At 40.0% G+C, this 19,512-nt stretch overlaps 1 long non-coding RNA gene across 1 annotated transcript; it reads left to right on the top strand.

Moving 5' to 3' along the window:
• Positions 1-12,207: 12,207 nt before the first annotated feature.
• On the top strand, positions 12,208-12,895 carry LOC146687745 (uncharacterized). The gene is made up of 3 exons (XR_014916513.1): positions 12,208-12,383; positions 12,457-12,662; positions 12,742-12,895. It is a non-coding gene; the product is annotated as an uncharacterized LOC146687745 (long non-coding RNA).
• The last annotated feature ends 6,617 nt before the right edge of the window (positions 12,896-19,512 follow it).

The raw sequence follows: 19,512 nt of genomic DNA, 5'->3' as shown, positions 1-19,512 counted from the left end.
ACCTCCATCTGTTGGTCGGAAGCAAGTATTGCCATAAAAATTAAAAAAAGAACGTCACTGTGTTTGCACCTGACATGAAGGAAACTTGGGCAACTTGATGGCCTTAAATTGTCACATTATGACTTTCTGTAATTTACATAAGATTAAATGTTATAATAATATTACATTGGCCAATATAAAGTTAACTTTATCTTAATTCTAACCAGGCACTTCAACCAGCATCTGATCAATGAAACATGACAGCTGCTACCTTCTCAGATGAAGCAGTGATGCATCTCCACCAGAAAGAAGAAAGCTTAATTCTAGATCAAGAACTGAGAGCCTCAGTGTTTCCTGTTCATTCACAGCTATCAATGTACTGAACTGACTCTAAACTCTAAACAAAACAAATTCAAATAATTTCTTCTTTGCTGCATTACAATATATAAGTCAATAAAACAAATTAAAATCTCCTCTGTTTAAAACTGACTTCAATCATTTTGCATCATAAATTTCCTCAAAGCATTTCATTCAGACTCAGGTTGAATTGATCTGCTGTACTTAAAAGAAAACCCCTGTTTGATTATTACAAGTGTGTTTTCTGCTCTGAGGGGGATTTTCTCTGGACATGATGTGACTGACCTTGTTGCTTTCAATCTATTCACAGTCATGCCTTGCTTCACTGGTGGATGTCACAGTGTCACCCACAGGGATGAGGGAGCTCATAGACACACACAAACACATGCGCATACACGCACGCACAAAGACGCACAGCACATCACAGCATCCTCACATCGATCCCTGGCAAAGCCAGAGCGATGCAACTGCTACTCCATTGTCAGACCCCTTAACTCCCTCCTTCCTGCTCCCACTCTTTCTCCTCGCCACCCCAGTCTCTACCCCAATCCCTGCTAGCAGGCCCCACTCTTTTCTCCTGGTTGCCATGGAGATGGCTAACAAAGCCATCACTTTTACCAATTTCCTCAGAGACAGGTGCTGGCACAATGACTGCTTCCTTGCCGACTGAAAGGGGAAGGGGCAAGAGGGGTCCATGGGAACTCCAGGCGGACACTCTGAGGGCTGTCCAAGTGTCCTCCTCCCCGGGCCCAACCGAGAAAAGAAGGCTAATTTGTTGTCCCTGTTTTCCCAGGGAGGGGGGATGCAGGAGAAAGGAGGAGTGGGGAGAGAGGCTGGGGGTGGAAGGAGGGCAAGTGGGTAAGAGAGAATGAGGCAGAGAGAGACAGTGAGTGTATATGCAAAGGGGTGTCCACCAGTTTTCAAAACAGACCGCCTAATATCAGTCTCCTCTCGCTTTCTCTTGCCAATGGGTGGAAAGGTCCTCCTTTCTCCCCTTGTTCCTTCATCTCCCCTCACTTCTCCTATTCTCCTGTTACAACTCTTTGGGCCCAGAAACAATGGCGAGTCATGGCATCATGACTGCAAGATGTTTCAATTTAGCTTTCAGCAAGCGTTCACTTCCTTCTTTGTGTGGTGCTCTGTGTGTGTCTGTATCTGGTTTTGAATGTTTAGTGCAATAAAGTTTGATATTTCTTTTTTTTTCTTCAACTTTGTGCAACATTTTTTTGCAAATATCAGTTTCTTTAAAAACAATCTTTGCGCATTGCAGGATATTCTATTGTTGTTTTGTTGAAGTCATTGTTTACTGGTCTCTTCACAGCCTGGCTGACTCCTCTGAAAGAGGGGCTGTCTGTTGGAGCAGGCGCAAAGTATTTATTGCCCCTCTAAGAAGACAAGCCATAAGCTTTCAATTTGAGTGAGGTGTATGTTTGTGTGTACATGTGTGTCTGCTTATGAAGTTGTGTGCATGCATGTGTGGTAGCGCTCGTTTGAATAGACCATGCAAACGGTTTTGTTAGTAGCACAAAACTTTCAGAGGCAGCATGTAAAGCACTTAGGTTCTGTAAAGGACACGGCATTCAGCTGCAAAAGACCCTAACGGTCATTGTATTGGCCTGTGTGTGTGTGTGTGTGTGTGTGTGTGTGTGTGTGTGTGTGTGTGTGTGTGTGTGTGTGTGTGTGTGTGTGTGTGTGTGTGTGTGTGTGTGTGTGTGTGTGTGTGTGTGTGTGTGGGCGGGTTTTAGAGAGAGAGTAAAAGCATCAGAAAATAAAATTTTCATTCTGGGCAAATAAGTGGTGGTATGCTTCTAATTATTCTGTTAATAGTGTGGTAGTAGCTTGTTTTACAATAGTGATTTCTTTTTTTAAGTGAATAGAGGGAAATAACACAAAATTGTTAAATACATGAATGAAACAAAACAGTGTCTTTGTTTCTTGATAAATCCCATTCATTTACCTTTTAGGAACTGTTGCCCATACAGAACTGTATAGGTCCTGGTTTACCCGTCATTTCTTTACATTTTGTTAGGAAAATGAGAAATAGATGCAGTGATTTATTGGAACTTGATAACACAAGTGGAAATGCAATATATAAAGTAAAACAGAGTTTGTACAGTTGTAATGAGCTTGAATATCAGTATTTGGTGTGGCTGCCTTTATTCTTCTGCATAGTCAATGCGCTCTTAGGCAACCTTTCATGTTATTTCTTTTACCACGCTTTTGGAATCGTTCTCCAGGCTTCTTTAAGGACATTCAAAACTCATCTTTGGGGCAAAACAGCAGCTCCTGGTAGACAGAGCAGTCGCCTGAGACTGCAAGACCAGACTGACCAACCTGTGCACCGCCTAGACAGGACTGACTACAAGAAGGCCTATGACACAATGTCCCACACCTGGATCCTGGAATGACTAGAACTGTACAAGATAAACACGACTCTAACAGCCTTCATCAGAAACACAATGGGGATGTGGCAAACACCACTAGAGGCCAACTTCAAGCCGATAGCACAAGTCGCAGTCGAGTGCGGGATCTACCGAGGAGATGCTCTGTCCCCACTGCTATTCTGCATAGGCTCGAACCCCCTCAGTAAGATCATTGACAAAACTGGCTATGGATACTGACTACTGAATGAAGCAATCATCAGCCACCTCCTCTACATGGATGACATCAAGCTGTATGCCTGGAGTGAACGAGACATTGATTCACTGATCCACACCACCAGGATCTACAGCAATGACATCGGAATGCCATTCGGACTGGAGAAGTGTAGTTGGATGGTAACGAAGAGAGGGAAAGTAGTCAGAACTGAGGGGATCACGCTACCATAAGGCAACATTGCATACATTAAGGGCAGCTACAATATACCTGGGGATCCCACAGGTCAAGGGAACCATGAAGAGGCTGCTACGAAACCACAACCACCAAGTACCTGCAGAGGATCAGGAAAATCCTAAGGAGTCAGCTAAATGACAAACAAAATCTGGGCTATCAACACCTATGCCCTGCCAATGATCAGGTACCCTGCTGGGATAATAAGCTGGCCAAAGGAGGAGATAGAAGCCACTGACATCAAGACAAGAAAGCTCCCTATCATGCATGACGGGTTTTACCCTAAATCCAGCACCTTGAGACTGTACGCTAAGCAAAAGGAAGGAGGCCGGGGACTAGTGAGCGTCAATACCACAGTCCAGGATGAGACAACAAACTCCATGAGTACATCAGGAAGGTGGCCACAACCAACTGTGCGCTTAGTGAATACCTCAGGCAGCAGAAACCCAAGACAGAAGAGGTGCAAGGAAAAGAATCATCATGAAAGGACAGGCCCCTGCACGGTATGTACCACCAGCAGATAGAGGAAGTGACTGACATCCAGAAATCCTACCAGTGGCTGGACAAAGCTGGACTGAAAGAAAGCACACAGAGGAACTAATCATGGCAGGACAGGAACAAGTTGTAAGTACAAGACCCATAGAGGCTGGGATTTATTACACCAGGCAAGACCCCAGGTGCAGGCTGTGTAAAGATGCCCCTGAGCCAATCAAGCACATAACAGCAGAGTGCAAGATGCTAGCAGGCCAATACATGGTGCGCCATAACCCAGTGGCCGGCATAGTATACACAAAAATCTGCAACATCAAGAAGGAACACAGGAAGCTGGAAAAGTACCAAGGGCTCAGAGAAGAACTCTGGGTGAAGGTAACATTGGTACCAGTGGTAATCTTTCTTGTAGACTAAGTTTAAGAAATGGGAACAAATTGTTGTTGTTGTTTTTTAACAAGTAAAAAAGTGCTTAAAGATAGAATTTAGAAAGGATTCTTTGCTAGGTTGTCTGTCATGTGTAGACACATCATTGGGTCATCCCTTGAGTCAGGTGCCTGTTTATGGTGGCATTATTCTTCGATCACTATTAAGCTCAAGAAACAAAAACAAACACACAAACAAACATTACTCTGAAAATGTTCAGGTACAATGGCCGGACTAAAAATTAGTGAAAAAGCAGCCAGTGTCCAAAAGAAAACTTTGAAAGCCTGGAGAACTGTTGCTCATGACCAGTTAAAAACATACAGACCTCATAATATCTTATTCAACTATGTTTGGACTGTCCTGTCCTTCTACCAGTGGGGGTCACCAAAGTCAGAAATTTTCAGATCCTACACAAAGTGGTCTGAGTCTTATTATTTTAAACATTTTCCTTCTTATTTCCTAACAGTTCACATCTGTGGAGCTCTTTTACACGTTGTTCAAATATATTTATATGTAATTCAGGTTTATAGGTGACTAAAGCTGTCAATACATCCTCAGTAACAAAAGATGAATGGAAAAATTCACTACGTGACGTTTGTACAGGGTCCCATGAAGTTTACATCTTTGGTGGGATCACATCATCTGACCTCCAGGACGTTTCTCAGCTGTCAGGAAAATCCTCACATGTCACACCCAGACATATATTTAGCATTGGTTTATTATGTTTGCCTGGGAATGAGGAGTGAAACACAGCACAGCGGAGGTAAACAAGGCTTTGAAAGATGAGTTAAACATTAGCCACAATTTCCATAACAGAGACTACCCAAACCTCTGTCCTTCAAGTTTCATTCAGTAAAATAACTTCATGTATCAACGTAAGGTGTGCAAGAAAACAAATCATCACTGTACGGTTAAAAGGATGTTTTAAGATGTTATTTAAAGATATGACACTGAGTTGGTTTTGCAGAGTTCCCCGGGTACTTACAGGGTAGTAGGCTGAATGTACCCTGTCCCATTATTAAACAGTGGAACATTCATGATTTCGTGCCTCACTTTACCTCCTGTTTCAAAGAGCTGCTTGTTGGCACGGCTCTGTCATTTAATAACATTTCACATAGTTCAAATACTCGTGTCATAAATCTCTTGAGCTATAACTTCCCCCGTAGGGTCATCGGCAGGGAAAGTGGCATTGATACTGTTACAACACATGCCTTACTGACATGCCTCTTCCTCTGTGCAGCTCATAGTTACTGTTGCCACAATATCACAATATCAATTCATGACAAGAAAAATTCAATAATACAAGAGCTATTTCTCATGTATGGAGGAAACAAAATAACATTTTATGTTGTAAAGTAAAATAAGTGAAATCCTTCCATCAATTTTACTAAGAATACAAAAGCCTAGAGCGGGGATGTCAAAGTCATTTTACTTTGATGTTAAGTTGGCTGGAGGAGTACACATTTAATCCCTGAGATATCTTAACATAAGAAAAGGAATTTCAGCAGTATGTCTCAATGTTTCTACATGATAAAGAAATGTTGCTAGGCTGACATTTTGGGCTTAAAATGTAAAATTACAGACAAAGTTCTGGTAGCTCATTGCCTAGAGCTACCTGTAATTATAAAACAGAAATGTTAGTCACAAAAAATATATTTTTTTTTCTTTGACTGTGAAGCCACTGGAAAAAACAGAAATTTCTACACTAGACAGTAAGAAAACCTGCAACAATTCTGTCATTTAATTGTGTATCTATTACTTAATTACTTTGGTGCTGTATAAATGAGTATGGTGGATGCCTTTATCAATAGGAAATTCTGTAAAACGTGAAAATACAGTTAAAAATCCAAAATTTACGCCATCCTTCAATTGTTCCCAAGCCAGCCAGTGGAGTACATTGGATTCTCTGCGCCTCTTGTTTGACACTCCTGGACTGGATGGAGCATATCATAGCCGATATTTGGTGAGAGGTGGAGTACATGTACTCCAGGGTCGCCCATCTATTACAGGGCGAACACAGAGACACAGACGAGCAATTATTTGTGCCCACACTGACTCATATGACCATTTTGAATCACCACTTATCTAACATCTTTGGACTGTGGGAGGAAACCAGACCACTGGGAAGAAAAACAAATCAAAGAAGGAGCCACACACATGCAATCTCCAAACAGAAGGACCCCCAAACACAATTCACAATTCATACTTATGACAAAAATTTGAGATAAACCAAATTTTTGTCATAAGTATAAGTCGGTGGCACTCAAGTGACCTGGTTATGTCTGAAATAAAAAATGAAGAAAATCATTTTTACAGTTTTACATAGTCGTGTTTATGCGTGTTTGTGTGTGTCCAGCAGATGGCAGTAAAACATAAGACAGGATTGATATTCCCCTTTTTGCTTCATAGAAACTCCTTGTATCCTGACAGCATTAAAATAATAATTAAAATAATATTAATGATCAGGCAGAGTCCACTGTGCAGTCAGAGATTGGAAATAAAGCTATTTCTCCGGGTCAATTGTTGCTGATGGAAACATGTTAAAAATAGGAGCTGCATACTACTTTATGTTCAGTCTACAGTCTTGATTTGCCCATGATAAACTCTGATGTGGATCTCAGTTTGGAAAATGCTTCACAGCAGGTAATCACAAAGGAAACCAACTGATATAAACATCTGTTTTAAAAGGAAGAGCTGCAGGCCTTTTCTATTCATCATGTAATTGTTGCCTGCCCAAGGCCATCATTTTTTTTCTTTTTAACCATTAGGGGGAAGCATTGTTCAAGCTATTAGCCGGTTAGTACAAGTATCTTTTGTGAGTGCAGCTGTGCTGCTTGATTGACCCCTACCATCCATCTCCTCAAGTCTGTTTCACTCTTGCCTCTGTTGAACTGTAAAAGGATCTGTTTATTAGCTTCCCGAATGAGCACAGTGAGCCGACAAAGAGACAATACAATATTGGATTTGTGATCATTAATACTCATGTGATTCTTTTGGCTGGTTTACAGCCTCTGCTTCTCTGTAGCTCTTTTCCAAAAGGGTGTTTTATTTACTCCCATGATCCAGAATCTAAAAGGACCAAACAGAAACACCTGGACCATCGATTGTTAGAAGAAACACTAAAAGATGTATCCCACAACACCAGGTATTATGTCATCCTCTGCACATTCTCTTCATGTCTTTTAATGAGAGTCTAATGAACATTGTAAGTGCATCTGGCCTATATAGACTGTTTTCCTTGCATGGGTAATCACTCTGGGAAATTATTATTCGGCAGCTTACTGTTTAGACTAGCTGACCTAACAAACAGCAAAAGCGTGCACTTGCAGATAAAGCTTCTACCTCACACAGTCACTGATGGTGAAATATTAAAAAAAAAATTATTTTAAATTACATGTGGTATGCTGTTAGATACGAGATGTATGAAGATGTGTATTTAGTAAGTAAATCAAAAATAGATATAGTAGAAAACCTAATACAGGCACACTTGTATGTACAAACTGTGAGAAAAGCAGATCACGTAAACAAATATCAGCCTTCACACAGTAAGATTAACTATTGTACGTCAGCTGCAAATTTCATCCCCTTCTTTTTTTAAAGATTACAGCTTGGTGAACATTTAGTGAGCAGCAAACACAGAACTGTTTGCTTGAATCATTAGTGTAATAACCCCTCTACCTTCTTTGCTCTGTCCATCCAAAGTGATTCATAGATGCAGACACTGCAAAGCTGAAATAGCAGCATTCAGTCCCTCACCCACTCTGTAGATTATCTGGCTGTTCCCTTGCAGGAAAAGGCACAAGTAGATTTAACATGGATAAACAAACACTCTGTCCTAGCTGATAGGGTATGTGAAATGTGCAAATAATCTGTCTCAATTTTTTTTTTTTTAAATGATCAGATGCCCTCCCTGTTTTATAAATATCAACGCAGCGTCAACATAATACTGGGTTTTGGTCTGTTGGAACATTACAATGCCTGAAGTCAGGAATGAGAGCACTTCTATTTGTGGTAAATTGGCAGTTTGGTGAAGTCCAGATGCGTTTAGGCCTGCAGACTGAGCTGCTGACTTACTGTGACGTGATGTAATCCGTGATGCTTTAGCCTGTGCCCGACCCCTTTAATGCGCACATTTGTGTGGCAAATTCATCTTTTTCCTTTTAGCTTTTAATCTATTCATATCCTGCGTCAATGTCCTACTTTTAGTTGTGCATTGTTCTATTCCGGTATTGTACAAAGAAGACAAGTGATACCCACACACACATATACACAGACAAATAGGCAACCTACGGCACAAAGACTAAAAGCTGCGGATGTGTCAGGGGAAAAAGGAGAAGGGATAACTTGGTTTATTTCTTCTTTCATTTTCTTGACATAAACAAGCACACAGGTGTTTTCGGATTATCAATACAGAACTTTTACCTTTTTAAAAGAAAAGTCAACAGTGATTTTTTCTGTTTGATATAATATTGAGATTGGGGCACAGACACTGCAACAAACTGTTGTAAAAATACACATTTTGCACATTAGATACTCTTCTTTATGCTGGGAATGCTTATGGATTGAGATACAATTTATTACCAGCAGTCTATTATACAAAGTTACAGTTAATATGAGCCTGGTTTTCATTCTGTATCCCCTTCCTCCAGTTTGATTAGCTCTGCCCATCTCCATCTGGCATGTGCACTAGCATGGCTATGCTTCTCAATCATTATGCACACCTGAGCATCATCTCTTCATCAAGACTGCTGCATTTAAACCCTCAGTCTTTAGGCCATTGTCTGCCAGATCATTCAGTGTTCTGCATGCTACGCTTGTGTTGGACAAACATTAGGTATTTGTTTACGCCTTTACTTTGGGAAGTATTTGTTAATGGGTCATATAAACCATTAAAGAATGAGCCAGCTAATCTTGATTCTCTTGTCTCTCTAGCCGTAAAATTAGACAATCGGTTGCATGAGTGACGTAGAGAATGGTTGGCGCTGATGCAGTCTCAATCCAACACTCATGCTTTACGTCATTTCAGGTCAGGGGAGAGTTTGTACTGTTGTCAGCTGGGACACTTCTTGGCTATCTTTCCATCTCAGCCAAAAGACCAGGCTAACTAATAGAACAAGGGTTACTGGTGGGCCCTAAAATCCCCATTCAAGCTATTCCATTACCAGAAATTCACATTAATGCTCTTAGCTTAGCTTCCAATACTGAGGCCAGCTTTTTGGATAAAAAATTAAATGAGGAAAGTATTCCTTTAGAGCTATTAAATTGAAGAGCCGTTTGTCTTACTGGTTATGTCTTGGTTGAGGTTGCTCATTATAATGTTCATGTTACCCTGGTAACAACCATAATACCATAACTTTATTGAACTTGCCAGCAAAAGGAAAGCTTTTCCTCTACCTCCTCATATGTCATATAACTATGGTATTAACCTCCTGATAGGGGAGGTGGTGATCACAAATGATTTCTACTTGCAATGATTACAACTCAGCTTTGGATTTTCTGAAAGATGCTGCTGTCATTCTTTGACCTGAGTAATGCCTAACACATCGTCAGCATCAGAAAAAGGATGAGTTATTGTCAGTTCAAAATGCAATTGGATGAATGGAGATGGACTAAAAAAAATCTTTCCTATATTCAAATCCTGATCAGACTCACTGGTTCTTGTTCTTCAGTCACTTCGGCTTCACTGAAGCCAAGAACATCAGGCCAGAGGCCTCTTCCTGCCAATACACTTTTGAGGAGATGACTTCTGATCCTAAACCTCCTTCCTGCTTTTTGTTATTCCTGTCATCCGATGAGCACATTTCCTGGACTCTGGTTCATTCAACTCTATTGCATATGACCAACCAATACAGCAAATGAAACGCCACATCAACGCTCCAGGTCACAAAGTCTGGAGCACAAAAAAAATTCCTTTGAAGATTTGTAAAATTTAAATATATAACTTATTCGTGTTTTATAGCTTATAGTGACTCTCTATTGTGATTTCAGATTAATCTCTCATCCTAAGTAATTTTGTCTTATATGTTACACAAGAAGAAAAAAAATCTCAATTTAAAAAAAACAAAATCAAACACTGAACAAATATCAATCAATGTCTGTTTTAACAGGATGCGGTGGTTGCAGCTGCAGTGAAGGCTACAAAAGCAAACAGGAAGTGAGTGTTGTTATCTGGAAATTTCAGAGAATTTCACTAGCTCGGCTGACACCTGGCTCTTCTGTAGTTGTTTGCAACAGAATTAACCAAGGTGACCAAAAAAAAGTTCATTTTATTACTTCACCAGATAAAACCAGTCAAGACAAGCAAGCTACAGCAGCACTGGGTACAGGCTCTCGTCACTCTCATCACACACACTTGGATTCTGCATTACACATCATGCCTCTTCTGCAACAGTGTGTCATAAACAGCTTATTCTGCCCCCTACTGGCAAGTGAAATAAATGTGTAAATAGAACAAATGAACAAACTGCTAAATAACTCAAGACATATTACATTTTTCACCCGAGTCCTCATCTGCATTCAGTTGGTTTTTTTATTTTTATTTAACTGATTTGTAATCAGTTTTACTTTATTCATCACATTTGTGACAGACTTGGATATTTTAGTGAGGCTGCTTTATCTCTTCCGCTTTATATGACATCTTCTCGAATTGCTGTGTTCAACACACTGGTGCTTTTCAGCGTTAGGCACATTGAATGCTTCTGCACACACAGACTCTCGGTTACAGTCGCTGCCTGTTTAACATTCACACACACACACCTCAGTCGAACCACTGCTGTGTCAAATTGATCACTTTATCAGCTGGCTCTGCTCCAGCACACTCCCTTTTGTGGAAGACCATGACTGCAGCGGTACGACAATATACAGGCTCTGTTATATTTGTGCCAATGAACTGTTTATACATTTGAAATACAAATTCCCACCATACTTTACTCATTAGCTTAAAAAAAACGCTGCAGATTTGGTTCAAACTACGTAAGAGTTCATCTATTATGAGGTTACAACATTCCCAGTCTGGCACTCGAATGCATTACAGACAAATCCTTTTGTTGGGAGGAGGGATGACAATAGAGTTTATAGAGGAGGAAGTAAAAGGAGGCTACAGTGCTTTTATGCTTATCTTAGCCTACATCCACTTCATGTTGACTCATTTTCCCTCTAAACTCTGCTTTCATACCAGTGTATTATAGGCCTCTTAACAATACTCTGGGGATAATTCAGTCTGCCACTGTGCCAGAGCTGTGCTAGTCTGAAAGTATTACTTTGACAATACACCATCTGTTTTTGTTCTCTGTTTTGGGAAGCATAATTTTGCTTGTTATTTTCTGTGTATGGTGACAGTTTAATTTATTGTAGAACATGTAGAAACATGTTATATATGTCATATTATATTCATATATTTTTGATGCGGTTTAAGCAAAACCTTGTAACTGTAGTCTGTGTTGTTACAAACACTGAGATAGTCCAAGACAAGCCACAGATCTGAAATTAAACCTTGTCTAATATCACAATGGCAGGGGAAATAGATGGTACACAAGGGGCTCTCTAAAGCTTCCAACTCTTCCTGAACTAAATCAGGGAAGGACGGGCCATATAGAAAAGGAAGAATAACATGTGAAGGATTATGTGAAAAGATGTCATTGTCTTTTCTTTTAAAACCACCAACCTCTAAATTTTGACTCAGTTTGAAAGATGCTCAGCTACTGAATATGCTGTAAATGGTTTCATAAATTATGCAGACTTCTACCATTATGATTACAAATTACAGCATTACAGACTCACAAATAGTAATGATGACTCATTCTGTAATTTGAATGTTACACAAGATATGAATGTGTCATTTTTACTCTGTCAATAAGTAATTTAGTTTTACTACATTAACCTCCTAAGACCCGAACTCTTACATACATGCATTTTTAATTTCTCTTTGGTATTTGGGTATATTGGGGCCCGATGAATGTAAAAACAAAGAATTAACAGATTTTTTTTTTTTTACCTTATTTTTATTTTTAAGAAAAATGAGAGCCACATATGAGGATATTCGTTTAAAATTTTGATAGAACAGTAGCAGTATAATGTCCTCATAAGTGGATATCAGGCCCATGTAGAGCAAAATTGAGTACTTTTGTCATGGTCTACGGTGGGTGGCTGGAGTTTCCATTAGGCTCCTGAACTGACCTGGGATCCGCCCCTGGGCAGGGCCAACTCCAGCTCCTGCACACCTGGAGCCTATTGCAGGCTATCAAGCCAGAGGGATTTAAACCACACATCGATGTTCACTCACTGCCAGTTCGTCATCAACCCATGTTGGTAACAGGTCTTGTGTTTCAAATTCTCGCTGTGATTTATCTTACTAACAAAGACTCTTTTGTGCTACAGTTGCTGTACCCACCCTGGCTCACTCCACCTCCGGACTCGGGATACCTAGTGATCATTTTGGAAATCCCTCTGTGCCTCACCTGCCTGCCCTCCTGCCATCACACTCCATCTGGAGCCCCGGATCTCAGGTCAGCCTTTCCACGCCACTCAGCCTCCCCTGGATCTTCATCATCCCCCTCTCAAACACTCCAGGTCCCTAACTGCAAGTAAGAATTGCTGCTCTTATACTGGCCACTTCTGAGCTGCCTTCACTACCTGCCTAACTCCTATATCCTCTCCCCTCAGTGTGACTGTTCCCCACTCAGCTCCGTTCCACTTCTCAGGCCTCGTTCCCTCACCCTAGCCACGTTCCCCTGGGCACGCCACACCAAGGCTCCACGTCTCGTCATTTTCTGTCTTTGCCACGTTTCCCTTTTTTCCCCCCTTGCACTTAACCGTAATAAACTGTTAAATCATCTACTGTCTCCGCTCTGGGTTTCTGCACCTGAGTCCTATTCAGTACCGGCCATCCGTCGCCGTGACAACTTTAGTCTAAATTAACCAATATGTGATGTCCACATATGTGGACGCCAGGTCCTAGGAGGTTAATTAATAAAAACTGTAAAAGTCCTTCAGTTTGTTATGTAATGAAAGAAGAGTGTTGTCAGTCAACACAAAAGTACACACTCTGATTATTTGCTTAAACAGACCCATGCACAAACACGAGGTTGCTGCATCCAGCTTTATGAAGATACTTCCAGCCTACTGTAAAATCTACTGTTAGTTAATAATTTAAAAGCAGCCTAGTGCCAGTGCTCAGAATTGATAGTTTGGTGTCAAGAGGAGGAGAAAACAATACAGCGCACGATCAAAGAGATTACATAAGAAGCTACCCTACAAACCTGGATTTGCAGGATTTCACTGCACAATGTGATTTTCCCTCTGAGATCCCATATTTCAGATTTGCAGCCGTTCTAATGTTTTCATTTTGGGTTATAATGTATCATAGTTTTATGAGGAAATGAGGAACACAGAAATAATGTCTTCTGGAAATGTTTTAGCAGTTTTTGAAATGTAAAGTTTCAGTGCCTTTGGAGCTTTCTTGATTTCATTAGGTAGTGCAACTAAAACATTTACAAAAATACACAATGAGCTGATTTATTAGGGAATGCAGCTCCATGTGGAGAAACACTACAAGAATGAAATAAAACTGCTTGTGCCTGTTTTTTATAGTATCATCTAAAAAATATTTGCAGCAAGGCAACTTGCGCACAAGGGGGTCTGATTGGCTTTGCTTTGGAGTGAGCCTCAAGTGGTGAATAGGGGAACTGCAGGTATTGGCCCGTCCACATTGGCTCCCCAGGAAAAACCTTGCATGTTACCAACAATCCAATGCTACCTCAAGTGGTTATTTTGGAGAATCAGTTGTCTTAGATCAGAGGCCAAAAGACAACTTGCTTTTAATGTCTAGTCCCAATGAAGAGAAGAGGAGTAGGCTTGTGTTTACAGTCAGAGCAGCACATAACCAACATCTAATCTTTCGGCACACAACATTTCTTAAAAACTCTTCTCCAGAGAGATACAAGCACATACGCACATGGATGTTTACAGCTCAGTTTGGGGCGTTTGCTCTGCTTTTCCGTGCTACTCTCATTGTTTCTCTGCTGCCTTCTGATCTTTGGCATTTTTGACATTCCAGCCATCTGCTGGCCTTTCATTTGCCTGGCAAGCGCCGCAGATGCACTATACTAAACAGGCTGAGGGGTGCCTCAACTTTTCTGGCTGTCTGACTATTCGGCAAAAGAAAAAGATAGAAAGATAGAAAGAGAAAGGTTACATAAAGACATTATCAACACCTTCCATTATGTGGTGTAAAAGCACAGCAGAAAGTGATGAACAATCATGAGGTGTGACAATGATATTTCACTCTGGAGATTTATTTTAGTGGTTTGAACCCAAGACGCACAAAGTCAGCCACAGACATAACTGTGTTCTTACACCAGATATTAATCAGAAAGTGAGAGTGAGTAGGGGGAGTTTTTTTGGCTGAGGGGACATCAAATAGCCGTACATCACTTTTAATGGGTCGCCGCTACACAAAACAAACAAAAAAACTACAACAAAGGAGCGATGAACAATCAAACAGTGGTGTACCGTCAGACATTTTTCCGTAGAAGAAGGTTATGTTTGTTTCCACGCTGGTTTGTTAAAGGTGAAATGCAATGATGTGGTTGAAAAGAGAGGATGTTAGAAGGTCATAGACTGGTTTTCAATGTCTTAATCTCTCCCCACATCTGCTTTTATGTTTTCTGCTACTTTCTGTTACATTCTTATACGTCTGGAATTTTTTTAGTTAGTAAAATGCCCGAGTAATATCTATGGGATTTTTTTTCAGAAATTTACATTTTCTCAAAAATACTAAAACCGTGTTGAACTTAATGCACCATGATACTCACTCCATTATAATATAAAATTTTGAGATGTAGGCAGAAATTGAGAGATTCAAAGACCAAAGATAGACTTTAAAACTCTAGAATGCCCAACTCACTTGGCAGCAGTACTGTGAAACAGCAGCACCTGATTGTAAGGAACACTAGTTTTGTTTCTTAGTTTTGTCTGTCTCTTAGTGTAATGGCACACAGACACTGAAACAGCTGGTGTTTTAGCCTGACATTTACAGACAGTGCTACATCACAGAAATCCTCCAACAGTCAACCTGCACTGTGGTCTTTACGGGTTGCTTGTAAAGATCTTCAGCTAATATTGTATTTGAAGTTTTACTCATTGACTCTCAACATGACTGACAAGAGGTCCAAATGTCTCTGGGCAATGCAACTGATTCATCCTCTAATGTCAGACTAAAGGCAGAACTGGTGCTACAGTGACTCATGTTGAGGTGCAAAATGATTTCTGCCACTAGCAGGAAAATGCATTTAGAAATGGTATATAGAAGCAGCCAGCAACCAAACAATGTACATGAGTTAATAGAGAATGGGTTGAGAACTTAAGAGAGAGTGATCTTAATTAGACGCAACATAATGTACAATGTTGCGTCTAGTCTAATCTACTCGACAAACATTGTTACCCTTGCTAGTGATGAAAACTATGTATCATCCTTATTTTATTCATGTATAACGGTAGGTACTACTGGCCACTAACACTAAGTAAAGAAGATAGCAGCTATGCTCACCAGCGCTCTTCTGAAGTACTTGATTGTAAAACAAAAAAACAAAGCAGCCATACAGTATGTCATGTTTGTCAGAATAAACTAGAACAAAACCAAGGAACCGAAGTGATGTGCAAACACCTTCTGCACCAGGATGCGGATGCCAGCATGAAAGAAGCCATGGCTACTGCTGCTAGTGCTGTTGAGGTTAGCCAAACTCTGCAAACTAGACTGATACTGTGTTTGCAACATTTGGGCCTCAGAGCCCAAATGTGGGCCTCAACTAAGAGGCAGAACCTTAGTTGTTCTGCCCAGAGACTTTGGAGTGCACTTCCACAACATCTCCGGACTACAAACTCTCTCTTTACTTTTCCATCACACCTAAAAACCCATCTATTCAGAATTGCATACTCTTCATTATGACTTGGTCTTAGTCTATATTTTTTTGTCCTTCATTAGCTTTTATAGTTTTGTATTTTGTTTACCTCATGTTTTTACTTTGTTCTGCTGTAAGGTGACCTTGTGGGTCTTTAAAGGTGCCTATAAATAAAATGTATGAGGATTAATGGTTTCATATTGCAGCTAAAATAAATATTTTTTTGGCAAATGTTTAACTTTGTACATTTGAAGTGTGCTCAGTTTCTTTTAAACTGGTTGACCAGCTTAGTCCCCCCCCTTGTTTAAATGACTAGCTAGAAGGTCACAAGGAACAACTCTAGATTTTACATTTGTGCTGGATGGCTACTGAAATAATATGTTTTAGTAAAGTTTCAATAAATGTTGCATTACTTAGGTAAACAAAGAGACCTTATTTGAAATATACATACCTAAAGAATTTCAATCAAATAGTTACCATTAAAACAGCCTATACATTCAAATATACTGCATATAATTCTGTATTGAAGTGGGTATTTCTTACAAGAAGCATAAGTCAGAGTTTTAGTAAGCATTCATCTACATAGAGTAAAACTGATCAGGTTATCTCTGACTAATAGTCTGCCCAGTTTATCAGGTAATTATTGCTAGAAAGGAATTCAAAGGTCAGTTTTCAGGGGAGTTTTTAGACGGCAATATTTAAATGGCCCATGTAAAATGATGACAAGTTCCAGACACACTCTGACTAACACAAACAAACACATGCACACACCTTTGCACATTTGCTAAATCCAACCACAGAAGCATCAGACAGGGCAGAGCCTGACTTCCTCTGTACTCTTTCAACATGCGGTAGATACCAAGGTTTTTGTTTTTGCATTTCTCATATGTTTTCATATCTGATTGAGACCTCTTTCTGACATGACATGAGTGTGACTTCAGAAAGAGAAAGTAAGAGGGGCAAAAGAAGTGAGTGAGCAAAACAGAAAAAACATATTTGGAGCAAAACAACACATCTGATTTACAAGAATCACTTACTATGATGTGAAATGTGTGAGTGTGGGAGACAAAAAGATAAAGTAGAGAGAGAAAGATAAAGTGGAGGAGGGAGAGGAAGAGAGGGAGGGGGAAAATGGGCTGGGGTTTCCTAGCCATTCTTTTATGCAGTCTAATCAAGGTAATGACGCAGGCACAGGAGATGATACCACCCACAAGTACATACACAGCCCGTTACACACACGCACACACATGCGTGCGCACACACATATACTTTGCCATGCAAGTGCTCCAAGCTATCAGCATTTTGCAAACCACCCACACTGGCTTCTCCTTGCCTCTGGGCAGGTTTCCTCATGTCTCTCTGTGTCATTGTTTGTGTTATTTTATTTCTTCCTGTCTTTATGTCCCTATCATAACTTTCCCTTTTCCCTTTAGCATCTGCTCCTTTTTCACCCTTCCACCCTCTTTTCCCTATCATTTATTTATCCTTTATTTGGTCAGCCCTTTCCAAAAGCACTTTAAGTAAATGGACTGTGTTCTCGTGTAGTTCCTTTTATCCTGAGATGCTAAAAGGTTTTTGCAGATTAACAAACATCTGTATTTTTCAATGATGTAAAGCTATGTCGAGTCTTTTGGGTGCACCTTTTTTTGGAGCAAAAATTAAACACATTTTAAGGGGGCAACTCCAGGCCTTGATGGCAGGTGTCCTGCAGGTTTTAGATGTGTCCTTTATCCAACACAGCTGATTTAAATGGCTAAATGACCTCCTTAACATGTCTTCTAGTTCTCCAGAGCCCTGGTAATTAACTCATCATTTGATTCAGGTGTATTGGCCCAGGGTGAAGCCTGCAGGACACCGACCCTCGAGGCCTGAAGTTCGACACCCCTGCTGTAGACAGCACAAAGGATGCACATAGTTACCATAGTGCCATCCACTTGTCATATTTTGAAACCTTGACATAAGCGTTTTCACTGTCACCATCTTGGTTAAAAAAAAATAGACATGAAGAGGACAGATGGGGTATTGGCTAATGTCCTGTCAATCACAAGTCTTTAGCCAAAGAGCACATCAAGGATAGTCCTACTTTTTAAACGATATAATGACCAGAAGTCTCTTTCCAACTACATGAATTGCCATTTGGTAGTTTTCAGATCCAATGCACATTTACGGCACCAATTTGGTAGCCCCATCGATATTTTATGCTGTCTATATCCTACCATAACACGCTAGCTAGCATGTTAAGCTAAGTCCATTTGGAATTTACATTAACTGTGAATTAAAATAAAGATATAATTACTGAAAAGTGAATGGTTAGAACCTCCGCATACACCTCAAATGCTACAGTTGGTTCTGCCGTTGCTTTATCTCATTTTCTCCAAGGTCTTTAAATTGGAGGTTGGGACCATAAACCTACTTTGAAAATGTTTATTGAGGCAATACATCAAATTAGAAGCAAGGTTGTTCTCGTGACTTCTGTTTGCAGGTTAAAGTGACACTTTCACTTGGCTTCACTTTTCAGACTGTTTCGCTACATCTGATCCGCTTATAAAAATTTATTATAACAAAACCCTTTAACTGAAAAGTAACTGCAACTTGCTAAGACAGACTAGCCTACCTTTAGCTTTGTTCAAACATGGATGTAGCATTTCTGAATCACTAGTAAGACAAATTAACTGCTTTTATGTATTTTTGAAATGGAGGACAAGGTCACCTTTTTTTATATGCTTGTGTTTGACACACAACAAAATCTTATTATTATTATTTTTTTCCAAAGGTGGATCACTTTGAGGTTAAAAAGAGGGTGACAGACAGGTCATGCTCTTTGCATGCAATATTATGGGTTGAATGTGTAATGGCAACGGAGCATAGAGACTGTTATCAGCGTGCGCACTGCTGGAACATGCTGGGTTGAGAAACAGTGTGTGTTGTTGCTGTTTTGGGTGTGTCACTGATGATGATGGTTTTTGTGGTAGGCCCCATACACTTGCTCAAAGCACTCACTATTTGATGAGGAGAATCTGATTACAACATGCAGTGATATTTTGACATCTATACTGTAGTTACCTTCAGTGATTCAGGTTTTATTAGTTCCTTAATGCTGGTGGTTTTTCCTTTATAAATGGGCTACATCTGACATAAAGGAAAAAATATATATCAAGAATGGGGCTTAAATAATTCAGCAAAAGAGCAAAATATGGGAAACCTTTTAAATAATACTTAAGTTTCAATGAGGTCCACTTAAAAGCCTATATTGTGTGTGTGTGTGTGTGTGTGTGTGTGTGTGTGTGTGTGTGTTGCACCATCTGACTTACTTGTGACCTTGTTAGCAGATGACCAGTAACAGTAATATTTGTTTGAGTAAACTGTGAGTTTCTTGACCCTCCAAAAACTGTAACTAGGCTGTTGTCTAGGTTTAAACATGTGACTTACATTCAGTCTGTCTGAACTGAACTCATTAAAGAAAATTAGGCACTTTATCTCACATATTAAATGAGTATGAAATGATAATCATTTGTCTGTGATACAACACCTTGCC

This window comes from Copadichromis virginalis, linkage group LG18 (genome assembly GCF_057382275.1).
Source record: "Copadichromis virginalis isolate Kocher_CV1m ecotype Utaka linkage group LG18, C_Virginalis_male_GT1.1, whole genome shotgun sequence".
NCBI lineage: Eukaryota > Metazoa > Chordata > Actinopteri > Cichliformes > Cichlidae > Copadichromis > Copadichromis virginalis.
Note: the sequence above shows the minus strand (reverse complement) of the source record. Positions and strands in the feature narration are given on the sequence as shown.